The sequence below is a fragment of the Balaenoptera borealis genome (genome assembly GCF_965194805.1).
Source record: "Balaenoptera borealis genome assembly, chromosome: 6".
In the NCBI taxonomy this organism is placed as follows: domain Eukaryota; kingdom Metazoa; phylum Chordata; class Mammalia; order Artiodactyla; family Balaenopteridae; genus Balaenoptera; species Balaenoptera borealis.
In genome coordinates, this window is record NC_138863.1 from 41,533,985 (window position 1) to 41,551,102 (window position 17,118).

Consider the following 17,118-nt stretch of genomic DNA (forward strand, 5'->3'; position numbering starts at 1 on the left):
GCTATTTCAAAGAGTGCCATGGGATCCTGAAATCCGAAGAGTCGTCAACAGGACTGGCAAGTTTTACTCTGGATTAATTCTAATGCAGTTTTAAGCATTTCTTTGGTGTAAGTATTTTACGTAAACTGTTTCATGTGTTTTGTAATTCTTTTTTTTTTTTTCTACCAACATATTTTCAGCTCAGGTAATGAAATTTATTACTTAATATGTTTTATTTTTCAATTAATTTTTATTGGAGGATAGTTGCTTTACAATGTTGTGTTAGTTTCTACTGTACAGCAAAGTGAATCAGCCATACATATACATATATCCCCACTTTTTTGGATTTCCTTCGCATTTAGGTCACCACAGAGCACTGAGTAGAGTTCCCTGAGCTATACAGTAGGTTCTCATTAGTTATCTATTTTATACATAGTATCAATAATGTATATATGTCAATCCCAATCTCCCAATTCATCCCACCCTCCTTTCCCCCTTGGTATCCATGTTTGTTCTCTACGTCTGTGTCTCTGTTTCTGCTTTGCAAATAAGTTTATCTATACCATTTTCTAGATTCCACATATATGTGTTAGTATATGATATTTGTTTTTCTCTTTTTCTCTTTCTGACTTACTTCACTCTGTATGACAGACTCTAGGTCCATCCACGTCTCTACAAATGACCAAATTTTGTTCCTCTTTATGGTTGAGTAATATTCCATTGTATATATGTACCACATCTTCTTTATCCATTCCTCTGTTGATGGACATTTAGGTTGCTTCCATGTCCTGGCTATTGTAAATAGTGCTGCAATGAACATTGGGGTGCATGTGTCTTTTTGAATTATGGTTTTCTCTGGGTATTTACCCAGTAGTGGGATTTCTGGGTCATACAGTAGTTCTATTTTTAGTTTTTTAATAAGCTCTCCATTTGTTTTAATACTTCTGATTTTTAATATAGCTATCACAGAATGTCATTAGTTAACTATCAATCCCCCACTATACATAATAATATAATTCATTCATATTTAATATGATGCTCTTTAAAGAATATGAACACATTAAAGAAATATAATAATAGGTAGCCTAGTATCTCAGGAAAACGGTCTATCTTGCTTTTGGAAGAAAAGCTACTTGAGTTATTATAGAAAATTTTCTAAGATAACATGACAATTACTGTGACCAACTATTGCCAGAAAAATTTTGATCATTGTTAATGGCAAAGTCTGATTCCAGATGTAATTTTTTATAAAAAGGTAACAATCTTCAGGACACAAAGTATAGAAATGAGCAAAAAAGTGCTTAGGTATTATGATTAAATGTCACATCAAATATTGTAGTTTATATTTGAAAATATACTAGACTTTGGACAAGAGGAAGCAACAGATTGTTATCCCTGAGAGATGGAAACAAAGGAAACAAGCCCTCTGATTGCCCTGGCTTTATGCCTGAAGGCAATTTCAGAAATTCAAGGACAAGGAGCATGTATTCAAAAAGAGCCTGATAATCTCACTGAGTTAAAACAGATAATTGACATCTGGGGAGGCTGAAGTAGCTGGAAGTTATAAGGCAGAGTTCTAGCAAGGAAATACATAGAAAAAAGCCTCAGAGATATGCAGAAGATCTTTGCTTTATATTGAACTGCACAAGCATAAGGTGAAATTTCACACCTACACACACACACACACACACACACACACACACACAATGGAAAACTGTAAACTGAACCATTCCCAGGTCTCACACAGGTTGGAGAGACTTTCAAGTTCTGACCAGCCAGGATGGAGAATCCTTGGGCAGCAAATGGGATATTTAAAAACAAACCTCAAGAAGGTACATTTCAGTATAAGGCTGAAATATACATGGAGTAACGTCTATTTTAGTCCTGTGTTAACAAAGTTTAAAAACAGGTCTCAAAGGAATCAAAATGACCTGCAAATAATGTAACTGCCTTAAAATTAAAACTTCAGATCTCCTTATATAATGGAAAACATAAAATTTAAACATTTAAAATTATAATATTTTCAGTGTTTGGTATTAAAGAAAAGTTTCTAAGGACTTCCCTGGTGGCACAGTGGTTAAGAGTCCGCCTGTCAATGCAGGGGACACGGATTCAATCCCTGGTCCGGGAGATTCCCACATGCTGCAGAGCAACTAAGCCCATGTGCCACAACTACTGAGCCTGCATTCTAGAGCCTGTGAGCTACAACTACTGAGCCCACACGCCACAACTACTGAAGCCCACACGCCTAGAGCCCGTGCTCTGCGACAAGAGTAGCCACCATAATGAGAAGCCCGTGCACAGCAATGAAAAGTAGCCTCTGCTCGCCGCAACTAGAGAAAGCCTGCAAGCAGCAACAAAGATCCAATGCAGCCAAAAAAAAAAAAAAAAAAAAGTTTCTAGACATGCCAAGAGGCAGAAATGTGTATATAGAAACTTCTAAGGAAGCTACAAAATAAAACCTACCAGAATTAATTAGAAAGTTTAGTCAGTGAGTTAATTAGTAAAAAAGATCGCCGAACACAAGTTAAATATAAAATATCAGTTACATTTCTATATATTAGCAATAAACAATCAGAAATAGAGATTTTAAAGGTGTCTCATAATACCATTAAAAATCAAATTCAGAAGAATTTAACAAACTTGTGCAAGATTCAAACTTGAAAATTATAAAACATTGCTGAGAGAAATAAAGGTTTAAATAAATTTATCAAAAATCCATATTTTTAAGATGAAAATTCTCCCTGAATTGAAGTGTAGATTCAATACAATCCCAGTCAAAATCACAAGGGTCTAACGAAGACAGGGATAAATGAATACTAAATTTATGTAGCAATGCAAAAACATTAAATAGTCAAAAACTCCTGGCTTAAAAATATATTATTTTGCTATAGTAATCAATACTGTTTGCTGGATTAAGGATAGAAATATAAATTGATTGAACAGAGTAGAGTCTGAAATAGACCCATAAAGTGAACTGATATTTTACAAAAGGGCCCAGGCAATTTAAAGGCAAAAAGTTAGTATTTTCAACAAATAGTGCTGAAATCCCCAGATATTCCAACAAAAACTCAAAATGAAACATAAATGGTAAAAACTAAAACTATTAATCTTGTAGAAGAAAATATAGGAATAAATCTTCATAACCATGAAGTAGGCAAAATAATAAAAGAAAACCGTAAAACAAAGTCCAAACCCTAAAAGATGAAATGTAAAATTGGAGTTCACAAATACTAAAACATTCTGATCTGAAAAGTTATAAAGTTAAGAAATTTTTTAAATGAAGCTATAGAGTGGATGAAAATATCCACAATACAATAATACATGTATCTGGAAAATTACTAGTATCTAAATTGCATAAAACTCTTAGAACTCAATAATGAAAAATAACCCAATAAAAATGTGCAAAATATCTGAACAGATACTTCATGGAATAAGATACACAGTTGACTGATAAGGAGTAGAAAACATGCTCAACAATGTTAGTCATTAGGCAAATGTTAACTAAAACCACAAAGAGATACCACTGTACACCCACTAATAATATAATGGCTGATATTAAAAACATTGACACTACCAAGTGTTGGCAAAGACATGGAGCAGGAGGAATGTTCCCAGTGAGAATGAATAGGGTTAAAACCACTTTGGAAAACCAGTGTGGCAGTTTCTTGCAAAGTTTGACATGTCTTTTATAAATGACTAAATAATTACACTCCTAAATATATGACTAAAAAAGATTATGACTAAATCCCAACAAGTTTATAAAGAGCAAAAAACCAAACATACAAGAGTTCATGCTGTATGATTCCATTTACAAGTAGCTCTAGGTAAAACAAATCTAATCTGTAGTGACAGCAGATCAGTGGTTGCTTAGATCTAGGTAGATGTGTATAGACGTCTACACATATCATCTGCCGTGTGTAGACAGCAGATGAAGAAAAAGGTCACTAAGGAAATTTTCGTTGTTATGAATGCATTCTATACCTTGGTTGTAGTGCTGGTTACATAAGCATATACATTTGTCAACTCACTTTTAAAATGGGCATATTTTATTGCTTGAATTATATTGTATCAAAGCTTTGTTTAAAAAGTCTAGATTATAACCTTCTTTTAAAATAGAAATTTTTTTCTTTTTGGCTTGATGCCTTTTTGAGAAAGAGAGACAGAGACAGAGAGAGACAGAGTTTTTGGCTAAAATTTCAGATAAATATCATACAAAACTCATAACAGGTATATTTCTGTAATATATTTTGAATTTTTTTCATAGCACTTTATTATATGATACCCTGAAACTATTCAATCACGTAATTTAAAAGATTGCAATTAAGATAATTATTTTTAGAAATAAAAAGTTCAGTTCATGTTCAGAAAGGGGAGAACACTTTTACAGATAAATAAATGAAATATATGACTAAGGCAATTGCTAGTTTTCATATAGAAATACTTAGTGGCATTAATTCCTGCTTTTAAAATATTTAAAAATATAAATGTTCATTCTATTTTCTCTTCTTTAAGTTATAAGGTAAAAATAAATTTTATAGTCCTGATCATTTTGCTGATAAAAATGATTGACAAATATAATATACTTTGAGAAACTGTATGACATTGTGTCACATCAGAATAAAGTCTAAAATAGATAGATATTCATGGAAATATACCAAATATATTACTATCTAGACATGTCTCAATTATAGAAGATATATCTTTTACTATTTCATTATCATCATCTACAAGCTAGTCAATGAAATTTCCCCCTTTCCAATTATTGATTGCTGCATAACAAACCCCTCCAAAATTTAGTGGATCAAAACAATGGCAATGTATATATTTGCTTGCAAATCTGCAATTTGGGCAGGTCAGTGGGGACTGCTCTTCTTCACTTGGCATGAATCAGGGTGTCATGAAGGTTGGGAATTGGATTCATCTAAGGATTTTCTCACTCACATTTTGGGTGGTTGATGTGCACTTTAAAGTGAGATATCAACTAGAGTTGTATCTTAACTTTCTCAAAGTACGGTGGTGGGTTTTAAGGGTGAATATCCCAAGAAAGAGCAAAATGGAAACTGTATTGCCACTTTGGCAGAATTTGTTAATAGTGAAAATATGTATATATCATGACCCAGAAATTCTACTAATAGGTGTAGGACCACAATAAGTATATATTTATACCAAACACACGTACAAGAATTCCAATAGCATTTACATCAAATAAGGAAAAATAAACAATAGAAACACCCCAAATATTCATCGACAACAGGATGGGTAAATTAAAATATATTTATTATACAAACTATTGCTATGTGCAACAATATGGATGGATTTGTAAGCATACTCTTGAATGAATGTTTGCAAATGAAGCTAGACTTAAAAGAGTATAAAAAGTATAATTCAATTTGCATAAAATTTGAAACCTCTAAAGAAAAGCCTGTGGAGGTAAACGTCATGATAGCTATTAGCTTGGAAGGAGGTTACCAACTTGAGGGAGGCATTAGAGAAAGCTGGTTATACTTCTCATTTGGATGCTGATTACATTAGTGATTTTACTTAATAAAAAGGAATTGAGCTATGAACTTAACACAAACAATTTTCTGTATAAATATTACTTTAATAAAATTTTACTGAAAATACATGCACAGATGAACATTTCATGTAATTTGTATATTCCTTGACTGTATGTTCTTTTGGGATTGTTTTAACTCCATGCCAGTATGTTATTAAAATAAAATTATATATTAATTTTCTCTGTTTTTTAAAATAAGACACAATAAAACTTTTAAAAAGCCAATTTTTAGATAAGAACTGTTAAAAAAATACAGACAGGAAAATGATTGCCTATTAACAAGGAGATAGCTCAAGAAAAGCATAAACTAAAATCTCTTAAGGAACGAACTTCAGAAACCTAGTTCAAGAACATATGGGTTGGACCCAGTACTGAAGGCCACAAGCTCTTTGGTGGGGCTAATGGTGGACTCCAGGAGGGCTCACGCCAAGGAGTACTTCCCAGAACTTCTGCTGCCAGAGTCCTTGTCCCTGTGGTGAGCCACAGCCATGCCCCACCTCGGCAGGATACCCTCCAACACTAGCAGCCATGTGGCTGACAGGGTCTTGGTGCTCTGGCTGGCTGTCAGGCCTGAGGCACTGAGGTAGGAGAACTGAGTTCAGGACACTGGACCACCAGAGACCTCCCGGACCCACGTAATATCAATCATCAAGAGCTCTCCCAGACATCTCCGTCTCAATGCTAAGACCCAGCTCCACTCAATGACAAGCAAGCTCCAGTGTTGGACACCCCATGCCAAACAACTAGCAAGACAGGAACACAACCCCACCCATTAAGACAGAGGCTGCCTAAAATCATAATATTCACAGACACCCCAAAAAACACCATTGGACGTGGTCCTGCCCACTAGAAAAACAAGATCCAGCCTCGTCCGCCAGAACACAGGCACCAGTCACCTCAACCAGGAAACTTACGCAACCCACTGAACAAACCTTACCCACCGGGGGCAAACTCCAAAAACAACAGGAACTATGAACCTGCAGCCTGTGAAAAGGACATCCCAAACACAGTAAGTTAAGCAAAATGAGAAAACAGAGAAATACGCAGCAGATGAAAGAGCAAGGTAAAAACCCACCAGGCCAAACAAATGCAGAGGAAATAGGCAGTCTACATGAAAAGAACTGAAAGTAATGATAGCAAAGGTGATTCAAAATCCTGGAAATAGAATGGGGAAAATACAAGAAACGTTTAATAAGGACCTACGAGAACTAAAGACCAAACAAACAATGATGAACAACACAATAAACGAAATTAAAAATTCTCTAGAAGGAATCAATAGCAGAACAACCAAGGCAGAAGAATGGAAAAATGACCTGCAAGATAAAATAGTGGAAATAACTACCGCAGAGCAGAAAAAAGAAAAAAGAATGAAAAGACTGGAGGACATTCTCAGAGACCTCTGGGACAATATTAAATGCGCCGACATTCGAATTATAGGGGTTCCAAAAGAAGAAGAGAAAAAAAAAGGGACTGAGAAAATATATGAAGAGATTATAGTTGAAAATTTCCTTAATATGGGAAAGGAAATAGTCAATAAACTCCAGGAAGCACAGAGAGTCCCAAACGAAAAATCCAAGGAGAAACACACCTAGACACATATTAATCAAACTATCAAAAATTAAATAAAAAGAAAACATATTAAAAGCAACAAGGGAAAATTAAAAATAACATACAAGGGAATCCCCATAAGGTTAACAGCTGATCTTTCAGCAGAAACTCTGCAAGCTCGAAGAGAGTGGCAGGATATATTTAAAATGATGAAAGGGAAAAACCTACAACAAAGATTACTCTACCCAGCAAGGATCTCATTCAGATTTGATGGAGAAATTAAAGCCTTTACAGACAAGCAAAAGCTAAGAGAATTCAGCATCACTGAACCAGCTTTACAGCAAATGCTAAAGGAACTTCTCTAGGCAGGAAACACAAGAGAAGGAAAAGACTTACAATAACAAACCCAAAACAATTAAGAAAATGGTCATAGGAACATACATATAAATAATTACCTTAAATATAAATGGAATAAATGCTCCAACCAAAAGACATAGACTGGCTGAATGGATACAAAAACAAGACCCATATATATGCTGTCTACAAGAGAGCCATTTCAGACCTAGGGACACATACAGACTGAAAATGAGGAGATGGAAAAATATATTCCATGCAAATGGAAATCAAAAGAAAGCTGGAGTAGCAATTTTCATATCAGACAAAATAGACTTTAAAATAGACTATTACAAGAGACAAAGAAGGCCACTACATAACGATCAAGGGATCAATCCAAGAAGATAGAACAATTGTAAATATTTATGCACCCAACATAGGAGCACCTCAATACATAAGGCAAATGCTAATAGTCATAAAAGGGGAAAGTGACAGTAACACAATTATAGTAGGGGACTTTAACACCCCATTTTCACCAATGGACAAATCAACAAAATGAAAATAAATAAGGAAACACAAGCTTTAAATGACCTATTAAACAAGATGGATTTAATTGATATGTATAAGACATTCCATCCAAAAACAACAGAATACACTTTCTTCTCAAGTGCTCATGGAACATTCTCTAGGATAGATCACATCTTGTGTCACAAATCAAGCCTTGGTAAATTTAAGAAAACTGAAATCATATCACGTATCTTTTCTGACCACAACACTATGAAACTAGATATAAATTACAGGAAAAAAATGTAAAAAATACAAACACATGGAGGCTAAATAATGTGCTACTAAATAACCAATAGATCACTGAAGAAATCAAAGAGGAAATCAAAAAATACCTACAAACAAATGACAATGTAAACACGATGACCCAAAACCTATGGGATGCAGCAAAAGCAGTTCTAAGAGGGAAGTTTATAGCAATACAACCATACCTCAAGAAACTAGATAAATCTCAAATAAACAACCTAATCTTACACCTAAATCAATTAGGGAAAGAAGAACAAAAAAACCCTAAGTTCGCAGAAAGAAAGAAATCATAAAGATCAGATCAGAAATGAAAAAGAAATGAGGGAAATGACAGCAAAGATCAATAAAACTAAAAGCTATTCCTTTGAGAAGATAAAAAAAAATTGATAAACATTAGCCAGACTCATCAAGAAAAATACAGAAAAGACGCAAATTAACAGAGTTAGAAATGAAAAAGGAGAGAAGCAACAACTGACACTTCAGAAATACAAAGGATCATGAGAGATTAACTACAAGCAACTATATGCCAACAAAATGGACAACCTGGAAGAAATGGACAAATTCTTAGAAAAGCACAACCTTCCAAGACTGAACCAGGAAGAAATAGAAAATATGAACTGACCAATCACAAGCAATGAAATTGAAACTGTGATTAAAAATCTTCCAACAAACAAAAGCCCAGGACCAGGTGGCTTCACAGATGAAATCTATCAAACATTTAGAGAAGAGCTAACACCCATCCTTCTCGAATTCTTCCAAAATATAGCAAGAGGGAGGAACACTCCCAAACTCATTCTACGAGGCCACCATCAACCTTATACCAAAACCAAACAAAGATGTCACAAAAAAAGAACACTACAGGCCAATATCACTGATGAACGTAGATGCAAAAATCCTCAACAAAATACTAGCAAACAGAATCCTACATCATATTAATAGGATCAAATGCCATGATCAAGTGGACTTTATCCCAGGAATGCAAGGATTCTTCAATATACGCAAATCAATCAACGTGATACACCATATTAACAAACTGAAGGATAAAACCATATGATAATCTCAATAGATGCAGAAAAACCTTTCGACAAAATTCAACACCCATATATGATAAAAACTCTCCAGAAAGTAGGCATAGAAGGAACGTACCTCAACATAATAAAGGCCATATATGACAAACCCACAGCTAACATCGTTCTCAATGGTAAAAAACTGAAACCATTTCCACTAAGATCAGCAACAAGAAAAGGTTGTCCACTCTCACCACTATTATTCAACATAGTTTTGGAAGTTTTAACCATAGCAACCAAAGAAGAAAAAGAAATAAAGGAATCCAAATTGAAAAAGAAGAAGTAAAACTGTCACTGTTTGCAGATAACATGATACTATACATAGAGAATCCTAAAGATGCTACCAGAAAACTACTAGAGTTAATCAATGAATTTGATACAGTAGCAGGATACAAAATTAATGCACAGAAATCGATTGCATTCCTATACACAAATGATGAAAAATCTGAAAGAGAAATTAAGGAAACACTCCCATTTACCATTGCAACAAAAAGAATAAAATACCTAGGGATAAATCTATATAAGGAGACAAAAGACCTGTATGCAGAAAACTATAAAACACTGATGAAAGAAATTAAAGACAATACAAAGAGATGGAGAGGTATACCATGCTCTTGGGCTGGAAGAATCAACATTGTGAAAATGACTATACTACCCAAAGCAATCTACAGGTTCAATGCAATCCCTATCAAATACCAATGGCATTTTTCACAGAACTAGAACAAAAAATTTCACAATTTGTATGGAAACACAAAAGACCCTTAGGAGCTAAAGCTATCTTGAGAAAGAAAAATGGAGGTGGAAGAATCAGGCTTCCTGACTTCAGACTATACTACAAAGGTACAGTAATCAAGACAGTATGGTACTGGCACAAAAACAGAAATATAGATCAATGGAACAGGATACAAAGCTACAAAGCCCAGAGATATACCCATGCACTTATCTTTGATAAAGCAGGCAAGAACATACAGTGGAGAAAAGACAGCCTCTTCAATCAGTGTTGCTGGGAAAACTGATAGTTACATGTAAAAGAAAGAAATTAGAACACTCCCTAACACCACACACAAAAGTAAACTCAAAATGGATTACAGACCTAAATGTAAGGCTAGACACTATAAATCTCTTAGAGGAAAACATAGGGAGAACACTCTATGACATAAATCACAGCAAGATCCTTTTTGACCCACCTCCTAGAGAAATGGAAATAAAAACAAAAATAAACAAATGGGACCTAATGCAACTTAAACGCTTTTGCACAGCAAAGGAAACTATAAACAAGATGAAAAGACAACACTCAGAAAGGGAGAAAATATTTGCAAATGAAGCAACTGTGAAAGGTCTAATCTCCAAAATATATAAGCAGCTCATGCAGCTCAATAACAAAAAAGCAAACAACCTGATCCAAAAATGGGCAGAAGACCTAAATAGACATTTCTCCAAAGAAGATATACAGATTGCCAACAAGCACATGAAAGAATGCTCAACATCACTAATCATTAGAGAAATGCAAATCAAAACTACAATGAGGTATCACCTCACACCAGTCATAATGGCCATCTTCAAAAAGTCTACAAACAATAAATGCTGGAGAGGGTTTGGGTAAAAGGGAACCCTCTTGCACTGTTGGTGGGAATGTAAATTGATACAGCCACTATGGAGAACAGTATGGAGGTTCCTTAAAACAAAAACTAGAACTATCATATGACCCAGCAATCCCACTACTGGGCATATACCTTGAGAAAACCATAATTCAAAAAGAGTTATATACCATAATTTTCCTTGTAGCACTATTTACAAAAGCCAGGACATGGAAGAAACCTAAGTGTCCATCGACAGGTAAATGGATAAAGAAGATGTGGCACATATATACAATGGAATATTACTCAGCCATAAAAAGAAACGAAATTGAGTTATTTGTAGTGAGGTGGATGGGCCTAGAGTCTTGTCATACAGAGTGAAATAAGTTAGAAAGAGAAAAACAAATACCGTATGCTAACACATATATATGGAATTTTAAAAAAAAAGGTCCTTGAAGAACCAAGGGGCAGGACAGGAATAAAGATGCAGACATAGAGAATGGACTTGAGTACAGGGAGGGGGAAGTGTAAGCTGGGACGAAGTGAGAGAGTGGCACTGACATATATGCACTACCAAATGTAAAATAGATAGCTAAGCAGCTATATAGCACAGGGAGATCATCTCCGTGCTTTGTGACTCCCTAGAGGGGTGGGATAGGGAGGTTGGGAGGGAGATGAAAGAACAATGGGATATGGGGATATATGTATAGCTGATTCATTTTGTTATACAAAGTGAATCAGCAGAAACTAACACAACAATGTAAATCAGAAACTAACACAACAATGTAAAGCAATTAAACTCCAATAAAGATGTTTAAAAAAAAAAAGAACATATGGGTTGGCATAATCTAATGACATTGAAATTTTTTTTTGCCTTGATGGTATTACTTTTAAAATCCATAAACAGAAAAATGAGAAATGACAGAATTGTCACCTTAGTGACATTAGTATTATACTTAGCTTCAAAATAACTATCATTGCCTTAGTTTGAGAATGTATTTCCACCTGATTTAAGCTGTTCAATTGCTTATAAATTGAGGCAGTCATTTTAATTTAGACTATATTGTAAATAAAAGCAGTCACAACTTACTTCCATTTAAGGGGCAGTGGTCATTTATACATATTTCATTCATTCATTCAAAAACTACATAAAGGTATGGACAAGACAGGCATGTTCCACATCTTCATGAAGCCCATCAAATGGGGAATGTCATGGGCTGAAATGTGTTCCCCCCAGCATTCATATGTTGAAGTCCCAACCCCCAATATCTAAGAATGTAATCATATTTGGAGATAAAGTCTTTAAAGAGGTGACTAAGTTAAAATGAATCCATCAAGGTGGGGCCTTAATCAAATATAACTGATGTACTTACAGGAAAAGACAGAGATATCAGGAATGTGTGCACTGAGGAAATGCAGTGTGAGGACAAAGGAGAAGTCAACTGGCTGTAAGCCAAGGAGATAAGCCTCAAGTGAAATCAAACATGGCAACACCTTGATCTTGGCTAGCCTCCAGAACCGTGAGAAAATACATTTCTGTGGTTTAAGCCATCTTGTTTGTGGTATTTTGTTTTGGCAGTCCTAGTAAACTAATATTAGAAGTCATATCTTTAGAAGATACTTATATAGATAAGTATAAAATTGCCATTTTAGTAAGTATTACAGAGGAAAAGTATTTCTATAACATTGATTATCGGTCCTTATCCAGCCAGTAAAAGACCTAAGAAATTGCTTTTTATTTTAGACTAGAAGAGTGGGTTGGACTTAACAAGGTGAAGTGGGGATTATTCAAGGAACATCAAACAGGACTGACGGGAAACACCCTGGCCAATTCTAAGATCAGTGTGCCAGAAGAGTAAGAAATAAGGAGCACAGTTGCACAAGCTAAAGTTGTATTAGTCAGCAGGGGACAAATAACATATAATTAACCCTTCCTGGAACAATACTTTAGCGTCTTAATTATGTATGTTATTGTATATATATCATTTTATATATAATTATTAATTATGTAAGTAATAGTTATATATTATTGTAAAATATGTATAACATTGAATTAATATATGTACAAAATACACATATATATATCTATTCTTTTTTTCAACAAAGACTTGGGATTTATTATTCCATATAATTTTTATAACCAATTTTCAAATTCTGCCATAAATATTATATATATATATATATATATATATATATATATATATATATATATATGCATTAAATTAAACTTCTTTTACTGATAAGATATTTGGGTAAAATTTTAATCTTTACAATTCTGAGAGTACCCACTTGTGGATATGGTATTACTTTCTTTTGTTTGTAATTTTATGTTTAAATAATTTTAGATTTACCAAAGTGTTACGAAGATAGCGTAGAATGCTCCATTTTACTTTTCATCTAGCTTTCTTTGGTATTATTATCAACATAAGCATGTTATATTCATCAAAACTAAGCAATTAACATTGGTATGCTATACTAAATACAGACTTTTTAAAATATTTCACCAGTTTTTCAATAATATCTTTATTATTTCAGGATTCAAACCAAGATATCACCTTGTAGTTCATCATCATGTTTCCTTAGTCTCCTCCAATCTGTGATAGTTTCTCAGTTTTTATTTGTTTTTTTGTGGCCCTGATACTTCTGAAAGTCAGGTATTTGTGTCATGTATTTTGTAGAATGTTCCTCAATTTTTGGCTTGTCTGATTTTTTTTTCATGATTATATTGAAGTCATAGAGTTTGGGAAAGAAATATTATAGAGGTAGTGTGCATATATTATTGATATGACATCGCTGGTGATGTTAACTTGATCACTTGGCTAAGTGTCTGCCAGGTTTCTCCACTTCAAACTTGCCATTTTTCTCTTTTGATATGCTATTATTTGGAAGTGGCTTACTCAGTCTAGTCTATATTCAAAGTGTAGTTGAACTAAGCTCCACCTTATAAAGGGAGGTATATTTTTTTAAATGGTGATGATTCTAAGAGTTCTAATCACAAGGAAAGTTTTCCATTTCTTCAATGAGATAATGGATGTTCATCAAATCTATTGTGGTAATCATTTCATGATGTGTGTAAGTCAAATCATTATGCTGTACATCTTAAACTTATACAGTGTTATATGTCAATTATATCTGAATAAAACTGGAAGAAAAAATGGTGAGAATATGTACCAACCACCAGTACAATCAGTAAATTTGAGCACAGATATTTTAAGATTAGGTAAAATTCTGTTCTCACATAAAGTAAAACAAAAAAACCAAACAAAAACAAAAAAGGAAGCAGTAACTATACTGAAATGTTTAAAGTTATCATCAAGTTTTTGGTCAGTGTTCAAGGAAAAGTAACACTAATATTTTGAAGAGTGAAAATCAGTGGTAGTCACAAGAGTGAAATAAAATTAGATAATTAAAGCATTTCAAATGAGCTAAATGAACATAAAGAAATCAGAGTAGGGAAGAGTAGAACTTCATTGAAGGACATAAATGTAGGAAGATAGACAAGATTAATTGGAAAATCTCACTGAGCTGCCAGAAACACAGATGTAAGTAAGAAATCAAGATTATATGAAAGAAACAACTACTATCAATTATACATCAACATACTGGATAACCTAGAATAAATAGATAAGTTTCCAGAAACATACAACCTATCAAGAATGAATCTTGAAAAAAATTGAAAATCTGAATAGAACAATAACAAATAAGAAGATTCAATCAGTAATCAAAAACTTTCCAAGTAAGAGAAGTCCAGGACCATATAGTTTCACTGGTGAATTCTACCAAACATTTAAAGATGAATTAATACCAATCATTCTCAAACTCTTACAGAAAATTGAATAGGAGGGAATAATATCAAATACATTTTATGAAACCAGCATTACTCTGATACAAAAGCCACATAAGGACACTACAAAAAAGTATCTCTGAGGAATATAGATGCAAATATTCTCAACAAATTATTAGAAAAATGAGTTCAACAGCATATTAAAAGGATCATATACAATGATCAAGTGGGAGTCATCTTTGTGATGCAGTCTGGTTCAACACATGAAAATCAATGAATGTAATACATCACAATAATAGAAATGAATATAAAAAGCACATGATTATCTCAATGGATGAAGAAAAAACATTTGACAAAATTCAACATCTATTCATGATAAAAACGCTCATAATAAATTGGGCATAGAAAAAACATACTTCAACATAATAAAAGCCATATATGACAAGCCCAGATCTTCCATCATACTCAATGATGAGAGGTTTCAAGCTTTTCCTCTAAGATCAAGAACAAGACTAGGATGCCCACTCTCATCACTTTTATTCGCCATAGTATTAGAAGTCCCAGCCAGAACAAATGGCATCCAAATTGGAAAGGAAAAAGTAAAGCTGTCACTATTTGCAAATGACACAATTTTATATTTAGAAAGTCCTAATAACAACAAAAGCTGTTTGAATTAATAAAGAAATTCAGTAAATTTTCAGGATACAAATCAACATAAAAAATTCAGTTGCATATCTCTACCTTAACAATGAAATATCTGAAAGCGAGATTAACAAAACAATCTCGTTTACAATACAATCAAAAAGAATAGAAACTTAGGGATAAATTTAATGGAAAAGTATAAGACACTGATGGAAGAAACTGAAGATGCAAACAAATGGAAAAATATCCCATATTCTTGGATTGGAAGAAGTAATATTGTTAAAATGTCTATACTACCCAAAATAATCTATAGAGCCAATGCAATCCCTATCAAAACTCCAATGGCATCTTTTACAGATATAGAAAAAGCAATCCTAAAATTCACAGGGAACCACAAAAGACCCTGAAAAGCCAATGCATTCCCTAGAAAGAAGAACAAAGCTGGAGGCATTACACTTCTTGATTTCAATGTATATTACAAAGATACCATAATCAAAACCCTAGGGTACTGGCATAAAAACAGACACATATACGAATGGAACAGAATTGAGAGCCCAGAACTAAACCCATGCATTTATGGTCAACTAATATTTTATAAAGGGAGCCAAAAATACTCACACATATCTGATAAGTGATTGATATCCAAAATGTATAAGGAACTCACAGAACTCAATAGCAAAAAAAAAAAAAAAATCCAATTAAAAAATGGGCAAGGAAACTGAATGGATATTTTTCCAAAGAAGATATGTAGATGGCCAACAAATATGTGAAAAGGTGCTCAACATCACTAATCATTAGGGAAATGAAAATCAAAACCACAATGAGATATCACTTCACGCTTGCTAGGATGTTTAACATCAAAACATAAGAAATAATAAATGCTGGTGAAGATTAGGAGAAAAGAAATCCTGTACATTTGCACACTGTTGGTGGGAATGTAAACGGGTATAAACGCTCTGGAAAACAGTAAGATGTTCCTCAAAATATTAAAAATCGAACTACCATATGATCCAGAAATTCCACTTATGGGTATATATTCAAAGTAAATGAAATCACTATACCAATCTCTATGTTTATTGCAGCACTATTTATTAACTGCCAGGACATGGAAACAACTTAAGTGTCAATTGATGGATGAATGAATAAAGAACATATATATATGAATGTTATTCAGCCATGGGAAAAAAGAAACCCTGTCATTTGTGCCAAAATGAATGAATCTTGAGGACATTATGGTAAGTGAAATATGTCAGACAGAGAAAGACAAATACTGTATGCTCCCACTTATTTGTGGAATATTAAAAAAAACCTAACTCACAGAAGTAGAGAACAGATTAGTGGTTGCCAGGGGCATGGGGTGGATGATGGGATAGTTTGGTGAAGGTGATCAAGGGGTAAAAATTTCCAGCTATAAGGTGAATAAATTCAGGTAATGTAATGTATGGCACGGGGACTATAGTTAAGAATACTGTATTGTATATTTAAAAGTTGCTAAGAGAGTAGATTTTAAAAGTTCTTACAAAAAAAATTGTAGCTATTGAGATGATGTATGTGTTTACTAACCTTACTGTGGTAATCATTTAACAATATATACATATATCAAATCATTATGTTGCACACCTTGAACTTACTTATCACAAAGTTACATGTCAATTTTACATCAAAAAAGCTGCGGGGGGGAACTAAAACTAGAAAAGGTAGGAGTAAATCTTTTTTTAGAATTTATTTATTTTAATTTATTTTTGGCTGCATTGGGTCTTCGTTGCTGCGCACAGGCTTTCCCTAGTTGCGGCGAGCAGGGGCTACTCTTTGTTGTGG

General features: G+C 33.7%; 1 long non-coding RNA gene across 1 annotated transcript in view; it reads left to right on the forward strand.

The window, feature by feature from the left end:
• LOC309631263 overlaps positions 1–17,118 on the forward strand; it is a 1,125,924-nt gene that overhangs the window by 720,811 nt on the left and 387,995 nt on the right. The gene's annotated exons all lie outside the window — the stretch shown is intronic.